Source organism: Felis catus, chromosome X (assembly GCF_018350175.1).
Source record: "Felis catus isolate Fca126 chromosome X, F.catus_Fca126_mat1.0, whole genome shotgun sequence".
In the NCBI taxonomy this organism is placed as follows: Eukaryota; Metazoa; Chordata; class Mammalia; order Carnivora; family Felidae; genus Felis; species Felis catus.
Window position 1 is genome coordinate 49,547,838 of NC_058386.1, and position 21,924 is coordinate 49,569,761.

Consider the following 21,924-nt stretch of genomic DNA (forward strand, 5'->3'; position numbering starts at 1 on the left):
CCCTTCAGACCTAACTTGAATCGATCTTCTACATGACATATCATAGTGAAACTGCCAAAATACAAGAATAAAGAGAAAATTCTGAAAGCAGCTAGGGATAAACATTCTGTAACGTATAAAGGGAGACCGATAAGACTCGTGACAGATCTATATACTGAAACTTGGCAGGCCAGAAAAGAATGGCAGGAAATCTTCAATGTGATGAACAGAAAAAAATATGCAGCCAAGGATCCTTGATCCAGCAAGTCTATCATTCAAAATAGAAGCAGAGATAAAGGTTTTCCCAAACAAACAAACACTGAAGGATTTCATCACCACTAAACCAGCCCTACAAGGGATCCTAAGGGGGATTCTGTGAGTGAAATGTTGCAAGGACCACAAAGTACCAGAGACATCACTATAAACATGAAACCTACGGACATCACAATCACTCTAAACCCATATCTTTCTATAATAACACTGAATGTAAATGGACTAAATGCCCCAGCCAAAAGACATAAGGTATCAGAATGGAGAAAAAAAAACAAGACCCATCTATTTGCTATCTACAAGACACTCATTTTAGACCTGAGGACACCTTCAGATTGAAAGTGAGGGGATGGAGGACTATCTATCATGCTACTGGAACTCAAAAGAAAGTTGCAGTACCCTTACTTATACCAGACAAACGAGACTTTAAATTAAAGGCTATAACAAGAGATGAAGAAAGGCATTATATAATAATTACAGGGTCTATCCACCAGGAAGAGCTAACAATTATAAATGTCTATGCACTGAATGGGAGCCCCCAAATATACAAAACAATTAATCACAAACATAAGCAACCTTATTGATAAGGATGTGGTAATGGTAGGGGACTTTAATACTCCACTTACAACAATCGAAAGATCATCTAGACATAGGATCAATAATGAAACTCTTGGATCAGATGGACTTGACAGATCTATTTAGAACTCTGCATCCCAAAGCAACAGAATATGCTTTATTCTTGAGTGCACATGGAACATTCTACAAGACAGATCACATACTGGATCACAAAACAGCCCTTCATAAGTATACAAGAATTGAGATCATACCATGCATACTTTCAGACTACAAAGCTATGAAGTTTGAAATCAAACACAGGAAAAAGTCTGGAAAACCTCCAAGAGCATGGAGGTTAAAGAACACCCTACTAAAGAATGAATGGGTCAACCAGGCAATTAGAGAAGAAATTAAAATATATATGGAAACAAATGAAAATGAAAATACAGCAATCCAAATGCTTTGGGATGCAGCGAAGGCAGTGCTGAAAGGAAAATACATTGCAATCCAGGCCTATCTCAAGAAACAAGAAAAGTCCCAAATACAAGAACTAACATCACACTTAAAGTAAATAGAAGCAGAACAGCAAAGACACCCCAAACCCAGAAGTAGAAGAAGATAAATAATAAGATCAGGGCAGAAATAAAAGTTATAGGATCTAAAAACACTGTAGAGCAGATCAATGAAATCAAGAGTTGGTTTTTTGAAAAAATGGAAAAAAAAAAGATAAACCTCTAGCCAGGCTTCTCAAAAAGAAAAAGGAGAGGACCCAAATAGATAAAATCATGAATGAAAATGGAATTATTACAACCAATCCCTCAGAAATACATGCAATCATCAGGGAATACTATGAAAAATTATACACCAAAAACTGGACAACCTGGAAGAAATGGACAAATTCCTATGCACCCACACACTTCCTAAACTCAAACAGGAGGAAATAGAAAGCTTGAACACACCCATAACCAGCGAAGAAATTGAATCAGCTATCAAAAATCTCTCAACAAATAAGAGTCCAGGACCAGATGGCTCCCCAGGGGAATTCTACCAGGCATTTAAAGCAGAGATAATACCTATCCTTCTCAAGCTGTTCCAAAATAGAAAGGGAAGGAAAACTTCCAGACTCATTCTATGAAGCCAGCATTACTTTGATTCCTAAACCAGACAGAGACCCAGCAAGAAAGAGAACTACAGGCCAATATCCCTGATGAATGGATGCAAAAATTCTCAATAAGATACTAGCAAATCGAATTCAACAGCATATAAAAAGAATTATACAACATGATCAAGTGGGATTCATTCCTGGGATGCAGGGCTGGTTCAACCTTCACAAATCAATCAACGTGATACATCATATTAATAAAAGAAAAGATAAGAACCATATGATCCTGTCAATCAATGCAGAAAAAGCATTTGACACAATTCAGCATCCTTTCTTAATAAAAACCCTCAAGAAAGTCGGGATAGAAGGAACATACTTAAACATCATAAAATCCATTTATGAAAAGCCCACAGCTAATACCATCCTCAGTGGGGAAATGCTGAGAGCTTTCTCCCTGAGATCAGGAACACAACAGGGATGTCCACTCTCACCGCTGTTGTCTCACATGGTGTTGGAAGTGCTAGCATCAGCAATCAGACAACAAAAGGAAATCAAAGGCATCAAAATTGGCAAAGATGAAGTCAAGCTTTCGCTTTTTGCAGATGACATGATATTATACATGGAAAATCCGATAGACTCCACCAAAAGTCTGCTAAAACTGATACATGAATTCAGCGAAGTTGCAGGATATGAAATCAATGTACAGAAATCGGTTGCATTCTTATACACTAATAATGAAGCATCAGAAAGACAAATAAAGAAACTGATCCCATTCACAATTGCACCAAGAAGCATAAAATACCTAGGAATAAACCTAACCAAAGATGTAAAAGATCTGTGTGCTGAAAACTATAGAAAGCTTATGAAGAAAATTGAAAAAGATATAAGGAAATGGAAAAATATCCCGTGCTCATGGGTTGGAAGAAAAAATATTGTTACAATGTCAATACTATCCAAAGCTATCTACACATTCAATGCAATCCCAATCAAAATTGCACCAGCATTCTTCTCGAAACTAGAACAAGCAATCCTAAAATTTATGTGGAACTACAAACGTCCCTGAATAGTCAACATAATTTTGAAGAAGACCATAGCAGGAGGCATCACAATCCTGACTTTAGCCTCTACTACAAAGCTGTAATCCTCAAGACGTCATGGTATTGGCACAAAAACAGACACATAGACCAATGAAATAGAATAGAAACCCCAGAACTAGACCCACAAAAGTATGGCCAACTAATCTTTGACAAAGCAAGAAAGAATATCCAATGGAAAAAAGACTGTGTCTTTAACAAATGATGCTGGGATAACTGGACAACAGCATGAAGAAGGATGAAACTAGACCACTTTCTTACACCATTCACAAAAACAAACTCAAAGTGGATAAAAGACCTGAATATGAGACAAGAAACCATCAAGACCCTAGAAGAGAAAGCAGGGAAAAACCTCTCTGACCTCAGCCGCAGCAATTTCTTACTTGACACTTCTCCAAAGGCAAGGGAATTAAAATAAAAAATGAACTATTGTAACTGCATGGAGATAAAAAGCTTCTGCACTGCAAAGGAAACAATCAACAAAACTAAAAGGCAACCAATGAAATGGGAAAATATATTTGCAAATGACATATCGGACAAAGGGCTAATATCCAAAATCTATAAATCGCTCACCAAACTCCACACCATGAGAAAACAAATAATCCAGTGAAGTAATGGATAGAAAACATGAATAGACACTTGTCTAAAGAAGATGTCCCAGATGGCCAACGGGCACATGAACAGATGCCGAACGTCGCTCCTCATCAAGGAAATACAAATCAAAACCAGACTCAGATATCACCTCATGCCAGTCAGTGTGGCTAAAATGAACAAATGGAGACTATAGATGCTGGCGAGGATGTGGAGAAATGGGAACCCTCTTGCACTGTTGGTGGGAATGCAAACTGGTGACGCTGCTCTGGAAAACAGTGTGGAGGTTCCTCAAAAAATTAAAATTAGATCTACCCTATGATCCAGCAGTAGCACTGCTAGGAATTTACCCAAGCGATACAGGAGTGCTGATCCATAGGAGCACTTGTGCTCCAATGTTTATAGCAGCACTTTCAACAATAGCCAAATTATGGAAAGAGCCTAAATGTCCATCAACTGATGAATGGATAAAGAAATTGTGGTTTATATACACAATGGAATACTACGTGGCAATGAGAAAGAATGAAATCTGGCCTTTTGTAGCAACGTGGATGGAACTGGAGAGTGTTCTGCTAAGGGAAATAAGCCATACAGAGAAAGACAGATACCATATGGTTTCACTCTTATGTGGATCCTGAGAAACTTAACAGAAACCCATGGGGGATGGGAAGGAAAAAAAGTTAGAGAGGGAGAAAGCCAAACAATAAGAGACTCTTAAAAACTGAGAATAAACTGAGGGTTGATGGGGGGTGGGAGGGAGGGGTGGGTGGGTGATGGATATTGGAGGACACCTGTTGAGATGAACACTGGGTGTTATATGGAAAGCAATTTGACAATAAATTTCATATTAAAAAAAGGAAGAAATGGTACAAAAACAAACAAACAAAAAACAGTAGAACAGATAAATTACCTCAGTGCTGGTACTTTGAAAGAATGAATAAAATTGATAACCTCGTGGCCAGACTTATCAGAAAGAAAAGAGAAATTACCCAAATAGGTAAAAGCACAAATGAAAGACAGATCACAATCAACATCACGGAAATATAAACAATTATAAGAGAATTCTCTGAAAAATCATATGCCAACAAACTGCACAATATGGAAGAAATGGACAAATTCCTAGAAACCCACAAAAACCAAAATTGAAACAGGAAAAAATACAAAATTTTAAGACACCCATAACTGGCAAAGACATTGAATCAGCTATCAAAAATCTCCTCACAAATAGGAGTTCTGGGACAGAAAGCATGCCAGGGACTTCCTCCAGACATTTAAAGAAGAGTTAATACCTTTCTCAAACTGCTTCAAAAAATAGAAATAGAAGAAAAACTTCAAGCTCATTCTATGAAGTCATCATTACCTTCATTCCAAATCCAGACAAAGATCCCATTAAACAGGAAAATTACAGGGTTCATACCTGATGAACCTGGATGCAAAAATCTCAACAAGATACTAGCAAATTGAATTCAACACTACATGAAAAAAATTCTCCATTGTGGTCAAGTGGGATTTATTTCTAGGCTGTAGGTTTGTTTCTAGGTTTAATATTCACAAATAAATCAACACAATACACCACAAAATAAAAGACAGGATAAAAACCTTATGATTCTGTTAATAGATGCCAAAAAAAAGCATTAAAGAAAATACAGTGTCCTTTTTTGACAAAAACCCTCAAGAAAGTAGGAAGAGTTGGAACATACCTCAATCTCATAAAGGCCATATATGTAAGACCCATAGCTAATATCCTCAATGGACAAAAACTGAGAGCTTTCCTGTAAGGTCAGGGACAAGGCAGGGGATGTCCACTCTTACCACTGTTGTTCAACATGGTACTCTAAATCCTAGCCTCAGCAACCAGGCAACAAAAAGAAGTTAAATACATACAAACTTGCAAGAAAGAACTCAAACTTTCACTCTTCACAGATGACAGGATATTCTACGGGGAAAACCAGAAAGACTCCACCAACAAAATGGCTAGAACTGACACATGAATTCAGCAGAGTTGCAGAACATAAAATAGATGTACAGACTGGTCAGATTTCAAGAGAAACAAAGGAATCAATCATATTTTAAATTGCACCGAAAACAATAAGATACCTAGGAACAAACTTAACCAATGAGGTAAAATATCAGTATGCTGAGAACTACAGAAATCTTATGAAAGGAATTGAGAAGTCACAGAGAAATGGAAAAACATTCTATGCTCATGGATTAGATGCAAAAATATTGTGAAAATGTCAATACTACCCAAAGAAATCTACACATTTAATGTAATCCTTATCAAAATAACACCAGAATTATTCATAGAGCTAGAACAAACAATTCTAAAGTTTGTATGGAACCAGAAAAGACCCTGAATACCCAAAGTAATCAGGAAAAAGAAAACAAAAGCTTGAAGTATCACAATTCTGGACTTTAAGCTGTTTTACAAAGCTGTTATCATCAAGATGGTGTGTTACTGAAACAAAAACAGACTCGTAGGTCAATGGAACACAATAGAGGACCCAGAAACTGACCCACAAACACATGGCCAAATAATCTTCAGCAAAGCAGGAAGGAATATCCCATGAGAAAAAAAGCAATCTTTTCAACAAATTATGTAGGGAAAACTGGACAGGGACATGTAGAAGAAAGAATTTGGACCACTTTCTTAAACCATAGACAAAATAAATTCAAAATGGATGAAAGACCTAAATGTAAGACAGGAAACCCCCAAAATCTTAGAAGAGAACACAGTCTGAACTCTCTTTGACATCAACCATAGAAACTTCTTACTGGACATATCTCCAGAGATAAGAGAAACATAAGCAAACATGAACTGCTGTGAACTAGTCAAGATAAAACGCTTCAGCACAGCAAAGAAAAAAATCAACAAAACTAAAGCAGTCAACGGAATGGGAGAAGATATTTGCAAATGACATATCTGACAAAGCTTTAGTATCCAAAATCTATGAAGAACTAATCAAACTCAACACCCAAAAAACAAATAATACAGTGAAGAAATGGACAGAAGACATGAGTAGACACTTTTCCAAAGAAGACATCCAGATGGCTAACAAATACATGAAAAGATGATCATCTTTTCATCACTCACACTCATCATCAGACAAACAAAAATCAAAATGACAATGAGGTACTATCTCATACCTGTCAGAACGGCTAAAATGAACAACTCAGGAAACAACCAATGTTGGCAAGGATGTGGAAAAAGGGGAACGCTTTTACACTGTTGAGAATGCAAACTTGAGCAGCCACTCTGGAAAACAGGATGGAGGTTACTCAAAAAATTAAAAATAGAACTACACTATGACCAAAAATTGCACTACTTGGTTTTATCCAAAGATACAAAAATGCTGATTTGAAGGGACACTTGGACCCTGATATTTATAGCAGCACTATCAACAATAGCCAAATTATGAAAAGAGCCCAAATGTTCATCAACTGATGAATGGATAAAGAAGATGTGGTATAGTTGGAATGAGCACTGGGTGTTATATATAAGTGATGAATTACTGGGTTCTACCTCCTGCAAACAATATTGCATTGTATGTAAACTCACTCAAATTTATAAATAAATTAAAAAAAAGAAATGTGGTATACACACACACACAATGGAATACTAATTGGTGATCAAAAATAATTAAATCTTGCAATTTGCAACAATGTGGATGGTACTGGAGTGTATTATGCTAAGTGAAATAAGTCAGGAAAGAAATAATAATTTCATTCATATGTAGAAATTAAGAAACATACAGATTAACATAGGAAAAGGGAAGAAAAAAGAACATAAAAACAGAGAGGGAGGCAAATAATAAGAGACTCTTAAATACAGAGAACAAACTGAGGGTTGCTAGAGGGGAGGTGGGTAGATAATGGGTTAAATGGGTGATGGGCATTAAGGATGGCGCTTGTCAGGAAGAGCACTGGGTTTTATATGTAAGTGATAAATCACTGGGTTCTATTCCTGAAACCAACACTAAATTGTATGTTAGCTAACTTGAATTTAAACACATAAATTTTTGAAAAATTAAAAAAATAATAAAGGTTGATTGGCATTTGGGTTACTCACACAATTAAAAAAAAGGATTAATGGGTTAACCAGGAAATTAAAGAAGGAATAAAACTATGTGGAAGCAAATGAAAATGAAAACCTCACATTCCAAACCTGTTGGGATGCAAGGAAGGCAGTCGTAAGAGGAAAGTATATTGTAATTCAGGACAATCTCATCAAGAAGCAAGATATAAAACAAAACCTTACACTTAAAGGAGCAAGAAAAGGAACAGCAAAGAAAGCCTAAAGCCAGCAGAAGAAGGGAAATAATAAAAAATGAGAGCAGAAATAAAATATATAGAAACAAAAAAATTCAGTAGATCAGATCAATGAAACTAAGCTTTCTCTTTGAAACAGTAAACAAAATTGATAAACCCTTAGCCAGATTTATCAAAAAGAAGAGAAAAGATCCAAATAGATACAATCATGAATGAAAGAGGAGAGATCAGCACCAATAGCACAGATATACCAACAATGATAAAAGAATACTATCAAAATTATGTGCCCAAAACACTTGGCAATGGACAAGAAATGGACAAATTCCTAAAAACCTACAAACTACCAAAAAGTAAAAAGGAAGAAATAGAAAATTTTATCAGACCCATAACCAGCAAAGAAATTGAATCAGATATCAAAAATCACCCAACTAACAAGAGTCCTGGGCCAGATGACTTCCCAGGGTAATTCTATCAGACATTTGAAGAGTTAATATCTATTCTTCTCAAACTGTTCCAAAAAATAGAAATGGAAGGAAAGCTTCCAAACTCACTCTATGAAACCAGGATTACCTTGATTCCAAAACAAGACAAAGACCCCACTAAAAAGGAGAATTACCGGCCAATATCCCTGATGAACCTGGATGCAAAAATTCCCAACATGATACTAGCAAATGGAATTCAACAGCACATTAAAAGAATTATTCACTATGATCAAATGGGATTTATTGCAGGGATGCGGGGCTGGTTCACTATTTGCAAATCAATCAGTGTGATACACCACATTAATAAAAGAAAGGATAAGAAGCATATGATTCAGTCAATAGATGCAGAAAAATAATTCAACAAAATACAGCATCCGTTCTTGATAAAAGCCCTCAACAAAACTGGGATAGATGGAACATACCTCAAAATCATAAAGGCCATATATGAAAGACTCAGCTAATATCATCAGTGGGGAAAAACTGAGAGTACTTCTGTGGTCAGGAACAAGACAAGGTTCCCCACTATCATCATTACTATTTAAAATAGTACTAGAAGTCTTAGCCTCAGCAATTAGACAACAAAAATTAATCAATGGACTACAAATAAGCAAGAACAAAATCAAACTTTCACTATTTGCAGATGACATGATACTCTATATAGAAAACGCAAAAGATTCTACCAAAAATTTGGTAGAACTAATACACGAATTCAGCAAAGTTGCAGGATATAAAATCAACGTGCTGGAAAATGTATTTTTATACACCAATAACAAAGCAACAGAAAGGGAAATCAATAAATGGGTCCCATTTTCAATTGCAGCAAAAGCAACAAGATACCTAAGAATAAACCTAATTAAAAAGGTAAAAGTTTTTACTCTGAAAACCAAAGAAATCTTGTGAAAGATATTGAAGAGGACAAAAAAAATGGAAAAACATCCATGCTCATAAGTTCAAGAACAAACATTGTTAAAATGTCCAAAATACCCAAATCAATCTACACATTTAATGCAATCCTTAACAAAATGCCACCAGCTTTCTTTGCAGTGGTATATCAAACAGTCCTAATATTTGTATGGAACCAGAAAAGCCACCAAGGAGCCATAGTAATTTCGAAAAAGAAAAACAGAACTGTAGGCATCACGACTGTAGATTTCAAGCTATATTATGAAGCTGTAGTCATCAAAGCAGTATGCTACTGGCACAGAAACAGACACATAGATCATTGGAATGGAATAGATAATCCAGAAATACACCCAGAACTATATGGTAAACTCATTTTCGACAAAGCAGGAAAGCATATCCAATGATAAAAAGACAGTCTTCAACCAATGGCATTGGGAAAACTGGACAGTGACATGCAGAAGAATGGAACTGGACCACTTTCTTACCAAATACACAAAAACAAATTCAAAATGGATGAAAGTCCTAAATGTGAGACAGGAAACCATCAAAATCCTAGAGGAGAACACAGGCAGTAACCTCTTCGACCTCAGCTGGAGCAACTTCTTACTAGAAATGTCACCAAAGGCAAGGGAAATGAAAGCAAAAATGAATCACTGAAGTCTACTCTTGAAACAAATATTTCAGTGAATGTTAACTAACAATAAATACATTAAATAAATAAATAAATAAATAAATAAATAAATTCTATGTCTTTATTGGAGGTCTCACTGAATTATTTCATTCTTTTCTCCAGGTGATGTATATGTTTACAATCATAACTCTAAATTCTTCATCAGGCATATTGCTTATGTCTGTTTTACTTACCTCTTTTTCTGATTTTTTTTGTTGTTGTTCTTTCTTTAGGAATGTATTTATTGTGTCCCTGTTTTTCTTTCCTTTCTTTCCTGTTTCTGTGTATCAGGTGGAATGGCTACTTTTTCTAAAATTGAAAGTGTGGTCTTGACTTTGTTGATTCTTTATGTAGACTATGTGTAATTTCTGTCTTTTGTTGCCTGTCTGCAGCTGTGGCTGTATATTCTAGTTACTCTCTTAAATTGTGGCTTTATACCCTTCTACACAGAAGGGTATAACAAAACTTAAAGGCAAACTACTGAATGGGAGAAGATGTTTGCAAATGACATAGCTGTGAAGGGGTTAGTATCCAAAATATATAAAGAACTTATCAAACTCAACACCCAAAATACAAATAACCCAGTTAAGAAATGGGCAGAAGACATGAATAGACATTTTCCAAAGAACACAACCAAATGGCTAACAGACCTAATGAAAAGATGCCATGGATCATCAGGGAAATGCAAATCAAAACTACAATGATATATCATCTCACATCTGTCAGAATGGCTGAAATCAACCACACAAGAAACAGCAGGTTTGTTGTTAGCAAAGACGTGGAGAAAGGGGAACCCTCTTACACTGTTGGTTGTTTGGGGAAAATGTAAAGTGGTATAGCCATTATGGAAAACAGTATGGAGATTCCTCAAAAAGTTAAAAATAGAACTACCCTATGATACAGAAAATACAGCACTAGGTATTTACCCCAGGGATAAAAAAAAATACTAATTCAAAGGGGTACATGCACCTACTGTTTATACCAGCTTATCTACAATAGCCAATTTATGGAAGCAACCCAAGTGTCCATTGACTGGTGAATGCATAAATAAGATGTTGTGTATATATATATGCAATTGAATATTATTCAGCCATAGAAAAGAATGAAATCTTGCCATTAGCAAGGGACATGGATGGAGCTAGAGAGTATTATGCTAAGCAAAATAAGTCAGTCAGAGAAAGACAAATATCATAGGATTTCACTCATCTGTGGAATTTAAGGAACAAAACAAAGGAGCAAAGGGAAAATGAGAGGCAGACCAAGAAACGAATTCTTAACTACAGAAAACAAGCAGATGGTTGCCAGAGGGGTGGTGGGTGGGGGATGGGTTAAATAGATGTTAGGGATTAAGAAGTACACTTGTGATGAGAATCAGTTGTTCTATGTAAAGGTTGAACACTACACTATATACCTGAAACCAGTATTACACAGTATGCTAACTACCTGGAATTTATTTTTTTTATTTTTTTATGTTTTTTTGTTTGATACTTTTTATATTTATATTTTTATTTTTTTTTCAATATATGAAATTTATTGTCAAATTGGTTTCCATACAACACCCAGCGCTCATCCCAAAAGGTGCCCTCCTCAATACCTATCACCAACCCTCCCCTACCTGGAATTTAAATTAAAACTTAAAAAAAATCATGTATAGAAATGCAACAGATTACTGTAGGTCTATCTCCATCCACATCTTTGAAAATGGCAAGATTTCATTCTTTTCTATGGCTGGGTAATACTCCATTGTGTGTGTGTGTGTGAGTGTGTGTGTCACCCCTTCTTCATCAATTCATTCAGTCAGTGGACATTTGGCCTCATTACATAATCTTGCTATTGTTCATAATGTTGCTATAAAAGTCAGTGTGCATGATCGAAGGGATAGTGATGAGGTGTTGAGAACACCTTCACAGTATAAGTGACTGAACCCAGGTAAGACCTCTTTATAAACATTAAATATTTGTTGGGTGGGGGCAGGGAACCATGTATTTGCTGCTGTCCAAGACAAGCTTCATATGTAAGTTTCCTTTGTTTATTAAAACTGCCATCTAACAACTTGAAGTGGCCTGCCTTTTTCTTCAGTATAAGTGAAATAAGTCAGTAAGAGAAAGACAATTACCAAATGATTTCCCTCATATGTGGCATTTAAGAAACAAAACAAATAAACATAGGGGGAGAAAAAAATAGAGGCAAACCAGGAAATAGACTCTTAACTATAGAAAAGCAACTGATGGTTACCAAAGGGGAGCTGGGTGTAGTGATGGGTTGAATAGAAGAAGGGGATTAAGGAGTGCACTTGTTGTGATGAGCACTGGGTGTTGGATGGAATTTTTGAATCACTATATTGTACACTTGAAACTAACATTACACTGATGTTAATTAATTGGAACTTAAGTTAAAACTTGGGGAAAAATAAAATGAAAAAAAATAATTGTGGTTCTATCCATAAAGACATTAATAATAAAATAAGAAAAAATGAGAAAAGAAAATAATAAAAATTTAATGAGTCAAAAAGAAAAAAAAATAAAAGAAAATGAAAAAGCAAAAGAAATAAACTAGGAGACAAAAAAATAAAAACTAAGGCAAAATTTAAAAATAAAAAATTTTTAAAAAAATATAGAAAAAAATAGCTGGCTGTTTTCTTTGCCTCAGCACTGCAGGGGTTTGTGTGGGCTTGCATACTCTGGGCTAGCTGAAGAGATCCTGTTCTGGTCTGGACTTTTAAGTTGGTTAGGGAAAGAGTATCCCCATAGTTCATAGGCCCTTTTAAACCACTTTTTTTTTTCTGTGTCCCAGCACAAGGATTTGTGTGGGCTTGTGAACCCCTGGCTTGTTGAGGTTGTAAGCTCCCTGTCATAAACAGACCTGCCAGTTATGGCATTGGTTCCTGTCATTTATAGAGCTGGGATCTGCCCATTATGGAGTCCAGGCCCTGCTCCAGTCTAGGCTTTTAAATAGAGGTGGAGAACATGTTACCACAGCTCCTCAGCTCTTTTAAACCCTAGCAGTTTTTCTAAGTCCCAGCACAACCAGAGCTGCTGTGAGCTTGGGGATCCTGTGGTTGCTGATGTCACAAGGTCTCTGTAATGACCTAATCCTCAAGTTATGTTGAGGACCTGCCAGTTATGGCATCTGGATGCACCAATTATGGATGCACCAATCTAGACCCTGCTCTGGTTTGGACTTTTTAAGGTAGAGAAGGAAAGAGTATCTCTGCAGCTCCACTTCCCTTTTAAGCCCTGGCTTTTTTTCTGTGCCCTAGTGTGCCTGGGACTGGCATAGGCTTGCAGACAGTGGGATTGCTAAGGTCACAAGCTCACTGTGATAACTGAAACCACCTATCATGTAATCTGGACTCTGCTTATTCTAGGCTTTTATGATGGTGTGGGAATGTAAACCATGTTGTTCTCCAGTCCTTCTGACCTGGAGAGCATTCCTGCAGCTCTTCTACCACTTGGAGGAAACCTAGTCTTACCCCTTTTATATACTAGTTGCTCTTTTAAACAAGTTTTTTTTTCTGTGTCCAAGGACAGATAGATTTGTTCTGGGTCCCTTAGTCCTATCCCTCCTGACTGCCATTCACAGCATGGGGGGGGGGGGTCCCTTTGTAAACATGTCTTTATCCCTCTTGCTGTTCTCTTTTTCTATCTTTGGTTGTTCAGAATCTGATCAGTTAGCTCTCAGTTCTTCATGAGGAATAGTTCTATTAATGGTTGTAATTTCATGTGTTCCATGGAGGATGTGAGTTCATCTTCCTATATCAGCTTGGACCAGGATCTCCTGGGGGACAAATTTTGCATTTTACCTGGGAAACTCCCCAGTATGCAGTCCAACAAAGTGTAAGCCACCAAGAAATCTAAGGAAATGAGTCTTGGGAAAGAGGCATCTGCGAGGGAAATACTGGCTTACTCATTGACACCTAGGTGGGAAAGGTTGGCCCAAATGTTGAGGTTTGTGGACGACCATATGAGTATAGGTATGCCCCCAAATTCCAGCTCATTTAATGCATTAATTTGAGAAAGTGCACATAGTGCATTGAGCAAATAAGGTAAACAAATGGCTGATGCAGTGGGCTGGCCTTTTATGTAGACAGTCCATCTGGTCACTGATGCTCAATGAGAAGCTAAAACTATAATTATAAAGTTGGAAGTAGAGCTGAAGTTGGAGAAGGGCATGTGGTGATCCACTACCCTGCTAGCTTCAGGGCTAGTATACAAGGTGGGAGAACAAGATAATAAGTTTAAGACCTTAGCGTGTCAATTTTTAGAGCTAAGAGGGTACAAAGTGCCACAGATTAAATTCTGAACACTTGTGACAATGCTGAGAGGTGGAATCCCTGGATAAGTGAGGATAGCAAAAAGGATGATGTTGAGGTGATTGACAGTGAAATAGCAAAACATTCCATGCCAACTGACCCTTAACACAAAGAAAAGAAAAAGCACAACATGGACACTGGCATTCATCAGGGCAGCCCCCAATTCAGAAAAAAATCATGATGAAAAAATATTTACCCACTGATCTTATTTACATAGCTGCCAAGTTCCAACAAACATCCAGGGATAATATACAGGCATGGTTAGTGCAGCTATGGGATATGGGGGCATGGCATTTTTTTTTGGCAGCAGAGAAAGTGAGCAACATCATCACACATCCTGCCCCCTGGAAGCACCTGCATAGCACTCAGGAGGTTCAAGGTGCTCACTCCTTTATACAGGTATACTTCACTTTATTGTGCTTTGCTTCATTATGCTTCACAGATATTGAATTTTCTACAAACTGAAGGTTTGTGGCAAACCTCTATCGAACAAATCTATTGGTACCATTTGTCCAACACTATTTGATCATTTGATGCGTCTGCATTACATTTCATTAATTATTGCAATATTTAAAACTTCTATTATATTTCTTCTCATAATATGTAATCAGTGATGTTATATGTTACTATGGTAATATTTGAACTGTCACAAACCATACCCATATAAGTCAGCGAATTTAATTGATAAATGTGTGTGTTCTGACTGTTCCATTAACTGGCCTTCCTCTGTCTCTCTCTCCCCCCTCTCAGGCTTCTCTATTTCCTTATACACATCAATACTGAAATAAGCCAATATAATAACCCCACAATAGCCTCTATGTGTTCAAATGAAAAGAAGAATTACATGTTTCTGACTTCAAATAAAAAACTAGGAATAATTCAGCTTAGTGAGGAAGGCATATCATAAGCCAGGATAGGCTGAAAGCTAGGTATCTTGTACCAGACGGTCAAGCTGTGAATGCCAAAGAAGTTATTGAAAGAAATTACCAGTGCTACTTTAGTGAACACACAAATGGTAAGAAAGAGAAATAACCTTAGTGCTATTATGAAAGTTTTAGTGGTCTGCATAGAAGATCTAACTGTTACAACATCCCCAAAGTCAATTCTAGGGTTATTGGTTCACGACCCTTCTGGGAGTTTCCCTGGTGTAATCTGAAACTGACCTTGTACTCAGAGAGCAGGGAGATACTGAATAAAAATGCAGGCCACCCCAAGTTGGTAGATGGCAGTTGTAATAAACAAAGGAAACTTACATAGGCTTGTCTTGGGCAGCAGTAAGATAAATGGTCCCCTTCCCCTACCCAACAAATAGTTAAAAGTTTATAAAGAAGTCTTACCTGGGTTCAGTCACTTATACTGTGAAGGTGTTCTCAACACCACATCACTATCTCAAAGCTATGTTCTTGGCATAGCCTCTGGAAGCATAAAAGGCAAATTGAAGCTACATTCTAAGATCAGGGGAAGGGATGAAGAGACTCCAATTCCCCATGTCTAGTTCACATCTTTTCAAAGACAGTCCTCAGAAAGAGCAAGGCCCTAACTCTTTCCAATTCTTTAAAAGTTGAGAGAGGTAGAGCTTGCATATATGACTGAATTCCTGCGTGAATTGCATGATAAAACTTAAATGGATGAGGAGTTTCTTCATATGTGTGATCCAAGAAAGTGGTTTCTTGAGATGGATTCTTCTGGTGAAGATGCTGTGAAGATTGTTGAAATGACAAAAAAGGATTTAAAATATTGCATAGACTTAGTTGATAAAGCAGCAGCAGGGTTTGAGAGGACTGAGTCCAATTTTTAAAGGATTTCTACTGTAGGTAAAATGCTATCAAACAGCATTGCATATTATAGATAAATTGTTAGTGAAAGGAAGAGTTGATTAATACTACACTTAATTATCTTATTTTTAGAAATTGCCACTTGCAACCCAAACATCAGCTACCACCACCTTGATCAGTCAGCAGCCATCAGCACTGAGGCAAGACTCTCCACCAGCAAAACGATTACAAGTTGCTGAAAGCTCAGATGATGGTTAGCATTTTTCTAGACATAATGCTATTTCACACTTAATAGATTACAGCATAGTATAAATATAACTTTTATATGTCCTGGGAAAACAAAGAATTCACTTGACTAACTTTATTGTGATGTTTGCTTTATTGGGGTGGTCTGGAACTGAACCCGCCATATGTCCAAGTTATGCGTATAGATTTAATTATTCTAAGCCAGATGGAGCAGGGAGGTTTGTCCCAGCGAGTAGGATCCTCTGGGCAGGACAGACCCTGGAAATATAGACAGGCTATATGACAAGTTCTTAGGGAGTTAATAATGAAATAGGACATCAATATCTCTGGTTTTAAGCCTTTATTAGGCCACATTACTACAGCAATATAAGCCAAGATACTCCATTCTTCCCCCAGTACCTGGTATGGGACAATGATATTCATGCTGAATCTGGTCATGATACAAGACACTTATGATGTTGGGCAGGCCATTGCTATTCTGAAGAAACTGGTAAATTCCAGAAACAGGTACAAGCTGTGAGAAAGACCTGAGACAAAGATGAAATTCATTGAGCAAAAAGGCTATTGCAATTGGCTATAAATGGTCTTGTGAGAGTAACCTGAAAGCAGATGTGGTTTAACTTCATTACTACCAGTATCCCAACTAAAAAAGATAGATCAGAAACCCAACACCATGTTGGTCAGCCTTAGAATGTCATACAACCTAATCAATAGTTCAGACCTGCCCCATGTGCCCCTACAATTTCAAGTGCTCTGCTAGGCCCACCAGTGGCCCCATGAATACAGTATATTTGAGGTGGAAGCCTCCCTCGCCCTGAATATAGAATACAGGCCAATACTGCCTCCAGGTGAAGGACATTGGTGGTAATCAGGAACCCTATGTTGAACTCACTATTCACTGTTTCACCAGAAACAAACACAAGGTGATGACTCTAAGTGATACTGGAGACAAATATACTAATATATGGTAGTTCTCATAATTTTACTATCCCCCTCAGCATCATCGATGGCTAAAGAGGGCAGAACTTATGGTCAGGAAGGCTCTTTTGACGCTACAAATTGGGCAGTCACCCTCATGGGTATATGAGTTGTTTTCATCTCCCCAATACCAGAGGACATATTGGACATTAATATAATATCCTGCAAGGTCAAACTCTGCAAACCTTTATCAATGAATACTGCCTCTGGGTTAATCAAACCAGTGCTGAGGGAAAACACCAACCATAAACCAGTAACCCTACCACGCTGCAAAGAGTTCTAAATGTCAAAAAATATAAGTTGCTTGGGAAAGAGCATAAGAAAATAGGAGAAACTATCCAAAAACTGCAAAAAGTGCATACTGTATGCCTTGTCCATAGTGCTTTAACAGCCTGGTATGTCCATTAAAAAAAATAATAGATAACCTTGTCTTCCATGTATGGTAGGCAGTTTAGATTTTTATCCAGGAAACTCCCAGGTTTGCAAACCAACAACCACTATATAATAACCTCCTATGTCTCTCTTTACTTGTTTTAAAGTCTAGCTTGTTTATATAAGTATATCTAGTCCTATTTCTTTATTGGTTATAATTTGTTTGAAATATATTTTTTTAATTCCTTCACTCTCAGTATATTTGAGTGTTTAAGACTTGTAGGCAGCCTATCACTGGGTCTTTTCTTTTTCTTTTGTTTTAACCCATTTGGCCATTCTATGTCTTCTGATTGGAAAAATTTAATCTATTTATGTTTAAAGTAATTATTGAGGAGAGACTTCTAAGAAGATGGCTGAATAAAAGAATTCTAAATGCACCTCTTCCCATAGACACACCTAGATAACAGCCAAATCAGTGCAACTCACCCAGGAAACAACCTGAAGACAGGCAGAACAGACTTTTTAGTTAATCACAGAGAGGATATTACATTGAAAAGGGTAGGAGGGGTGCAGACATGGTCAGGAACCAAACTCCCAGTAAGAATAAAAACAAATAGGAGGGACACCACAAGAATGGAGAAAGTAGAGGAGCAGACCCCATACCATACCGAGTACTCCAGTACTTCTTGTACCAAGAAGAAAAGTCCCCATAATATCTGGCTTTGAAAACTAGTGGGGCTTAGCTTTGCAAGTTTTTGCAATCAGTGGGATTTAACTCTGGATATATTAAAAATCAGTGGGCTTTGCTCTGGGATAGCTGGAGTGTTATAGAAAACTCAGTCCCTGCCCATTAAGAGACAACATAATATCCATGCCAAGATAAAGCACTGAAGCAGAAGTTTGAAAAGTGCCTGGGGTATATGTGAAGATTTATTTACTAATCTCAGAATGTGTGCTGAAGGGGTAGAGATCTTCAAGGGACTTTTCAAAGAAGAAATGGATTGGCAGGTACCATTTCTTTCCCCCCCTAGCCTAGTTATCTGGAAACTTGAAGTCATCAGCATGAATACCCTCCACCTATATTGCTAACAGCACATGCTCCACTCCTACATTCTCTTGTGGATCTGCTCATCCAATCTTACCCACTCAGCACGAGCCCCCACAAAAGTTGCACTTGTAACCTCAACCTCATATCCTGCAAGCAGCCCTGGCAAGGACTGGTGCCACTTCAAAGTGACTCTTGCCCTACTGAGTGGAGAAAATAATCACAGACACAGACACACACACACACACACACACACACACACACACACACCAGTTCAGCTGCAACCCCAGAAAACAGCTTAGGGGCAGATATCTTATCTGACTGCTGGCCTAGTCCTCCAACAAAAACCTGTCAGGGCTCAGAAAGGGAGCTCTACAGTTTGGGATCACTGCATCCCTGGCACACAGATTGGGGTCAGGCATCTGGTCTGACTGCCAATCCTGCACTCCAACAAGATTCTCAGGAGATAAGGCAGAGAGAGAAACTTGCAGATTGGTGCTACTACAGCACCAACAGATGGACTAGGGACAGGCATCTGGTCTGACCTCCTGTCCTGACCACCACCAAAAGTCTCTCAGGAGAGCTTTTCAAGGAGAGCACCCTGCAGTTCGGTGTGACTGGAGGCCCAGAAAACAGGCTTGAGGCCAGGCATCTGGTCTCAATGCTGACATGACCAAACTACAAGTCCACAGCAGTCCCAGATTTGAACATTAACAGCACGTGGAACAAACCCAGCCCACAAAAGGCAAAGTGGACCATTTAACTTGACTGAGCTAAAGGCAAATGAGGCTTAGACACAACAAGAGACTGCATGCAACCCACAAAGGAGACACTCCTGAAGTGCATGGTTCAGGAAATGTTGCCCTACAGGGCACCACAGGACCTCTTCCTTATAAGGCCACTACTTTCAAGATCAATAGATATGACTGACTGGTTTCCCTAATACATAGAAATGAACAGATAGACAAAATGAGGATGCAGAGGAATATGACCCAAATGAAAAGTAAGTGACAAAACCACAACAAAAGAGCTAAATGAAATGGAGATAAGCAATATGTCTGATAGAGAATTCAAAGTATTGGTCATGAAGATACTTACCAGACTTGAGAAAAGTATTGAAGATGTCAAGAATATCTTCAACAAAGGGACAGAAAATATAGAAAAGAAGCAAACAGAGAAGAACTCAATAACTGAAATGAAAAAATACACTAAATGGAATCAATAGAAGATTAAAGGAGGCAGTTAGGGGAACTCAGTAACATTATCAAATGAAATAACATTTGCATTATAGGGATCCCAGAAAGTGAAGAGAGAGTAAAGCGTGCAGAAAGTTTTGAAGAAATAATAGCTGAAAACGTCCCTAATATGGGGCAGGAAACAGATCCAGATCCTGGAGGCACAGACAGCCTTCACCATTCAACACAAAGAGGTCCACACTGAGACACGTAATAATAAAAATGGCAAAAAGAGTAATAAAGGAGAATTTAATATTTTTTATGTTTATTTTTGAGATAGAGACAGAGAATGAGTAGGGGAGGGGCAGAGAGAGAGAGGAAGACACAGAATCTGAAGCAGACTCCAGGCTCTGAGCTGTCAGCACAGAGTCTGATGCAGGGCTCAAACTCATGTACCATGAGATTATGACCTGAGCCAAAGTCAGATGCTCAACTGACTGAGCTACCAAGGTGCCCCAAAAGGAGAATTTTTAAAGGCAGCAAGAGAAAACAGTTATGTAAAAGGAAAGCCGCAGCAGTCTATCAGCTGATTTTTCAAGGGAAACTTTACAAGACAGAAAGGAGTGGCATAATATGTTCAAAGTGCTAAAGAAACAAACAAAAACATCCCCTGCAACCAAGAATATTCTGCTCAACAAGGTTATCATTCAGAATAGAAAGAGAGATAAAACTTTTTTTTCCCAGACAAACAAAAATTAAAGGAGGTCATCACCACTAAACAAATCTTACAAGAAATGTAAACAGGATTTTTTGAATGGAAATAAAAGGCTACTATAAAAGGACTAAGAAAAAAAGCGCAGATAAACACAAACATAATAAAAGTTGGAGATTAAACACTTATAAAATCAGTACAGAGCTTAAGCACAAGGCAATAAACCAAATAAATGTATTCCAATCTGTCAAGGGATTCACAAAATAAAATGATGTAAATGATGGCATGATAAACATAAAATATGTGGGGGAATAAAAAAATAGTGCTTTTAGAAGGTGTTTAAACTTTAGCAACTACCAACTCAATATATACTGCTATATGCATGAGATGTTGTATGTTAGCCTAATGGTAACCACAAATCAAAAACTAGTGATAGATATGCAAAAAAATAGAGAAAAAGGAATCCATGATCATCACTAAAATTTTCCATCAAACCACAAGGAAGACAGCAAGAGGAGGGAATAGAGAAGAACTACAAAAACAATCACTTATGTTGTTACTTATGTTAGTAACAAAAGGGCAATAAATACATCTTTATCAATAACTACTTTGAATGTAAATGGACAAAACACTTCAATCAAAGACATAGGGTGAATGGACAAGAAAGCAAGACCCAACAAGAAGGAGCTAAGATGGTGGCATAGTAGGAAGATCATAAGCTTGTCTCGTCCCTCAAACCCAATTAGAAAATGATCAAATTATTTTGGATACCCAGTAAATCAACCTGAGGACTGACAGAACAACTCCATAAGTAGACAGAGAGAAGAGGCCACATCAATGAAGGTAGTAAGTATGGAGACAGGGTTTGGGGAGAAATGGATTGCAGGTGCTGGGGAAGGAATGGAGCCATGGTCACAGAAAGATGAGAGGGAGAGAGAGAGTACCACACAGGGGAAAGCACAAGAGCAATTACCCAAGGCCACTGGCTGTGAAAATGAGAAGGGTTGGTTTTTGTGAGATATTGCAACCAGTGGGGCTTGAAGATGGATGTTTTAAAGGTCAGTGGGCTTGGCTGGTATAGAGCCCTGAGGACATGGCCCTATTCCTGGATAGAAGGCAAGCAAACAACATAGGGGCTGATGGCATGGAAATAGTGAACTGAACAATACCTAGTGCACACAAAAGGGAGATTGGTTGCTTGCCTTGAAGTGCAGCCAAGAGAGGAAGTATTCACAGGGGACACCTCTCTGGAGACAAAGGAGACAGCAGGTGCCATTTCCCTCCCCTGCCCCTCAGTATAAAACTTAGTCACGTGTGGAGAGTGGCTCAGCCTGAAACTGGCTGCCTAGTTTGCTTGCTCCAAGACAAATGCCCCTGCACTCTGGTGCAACTGA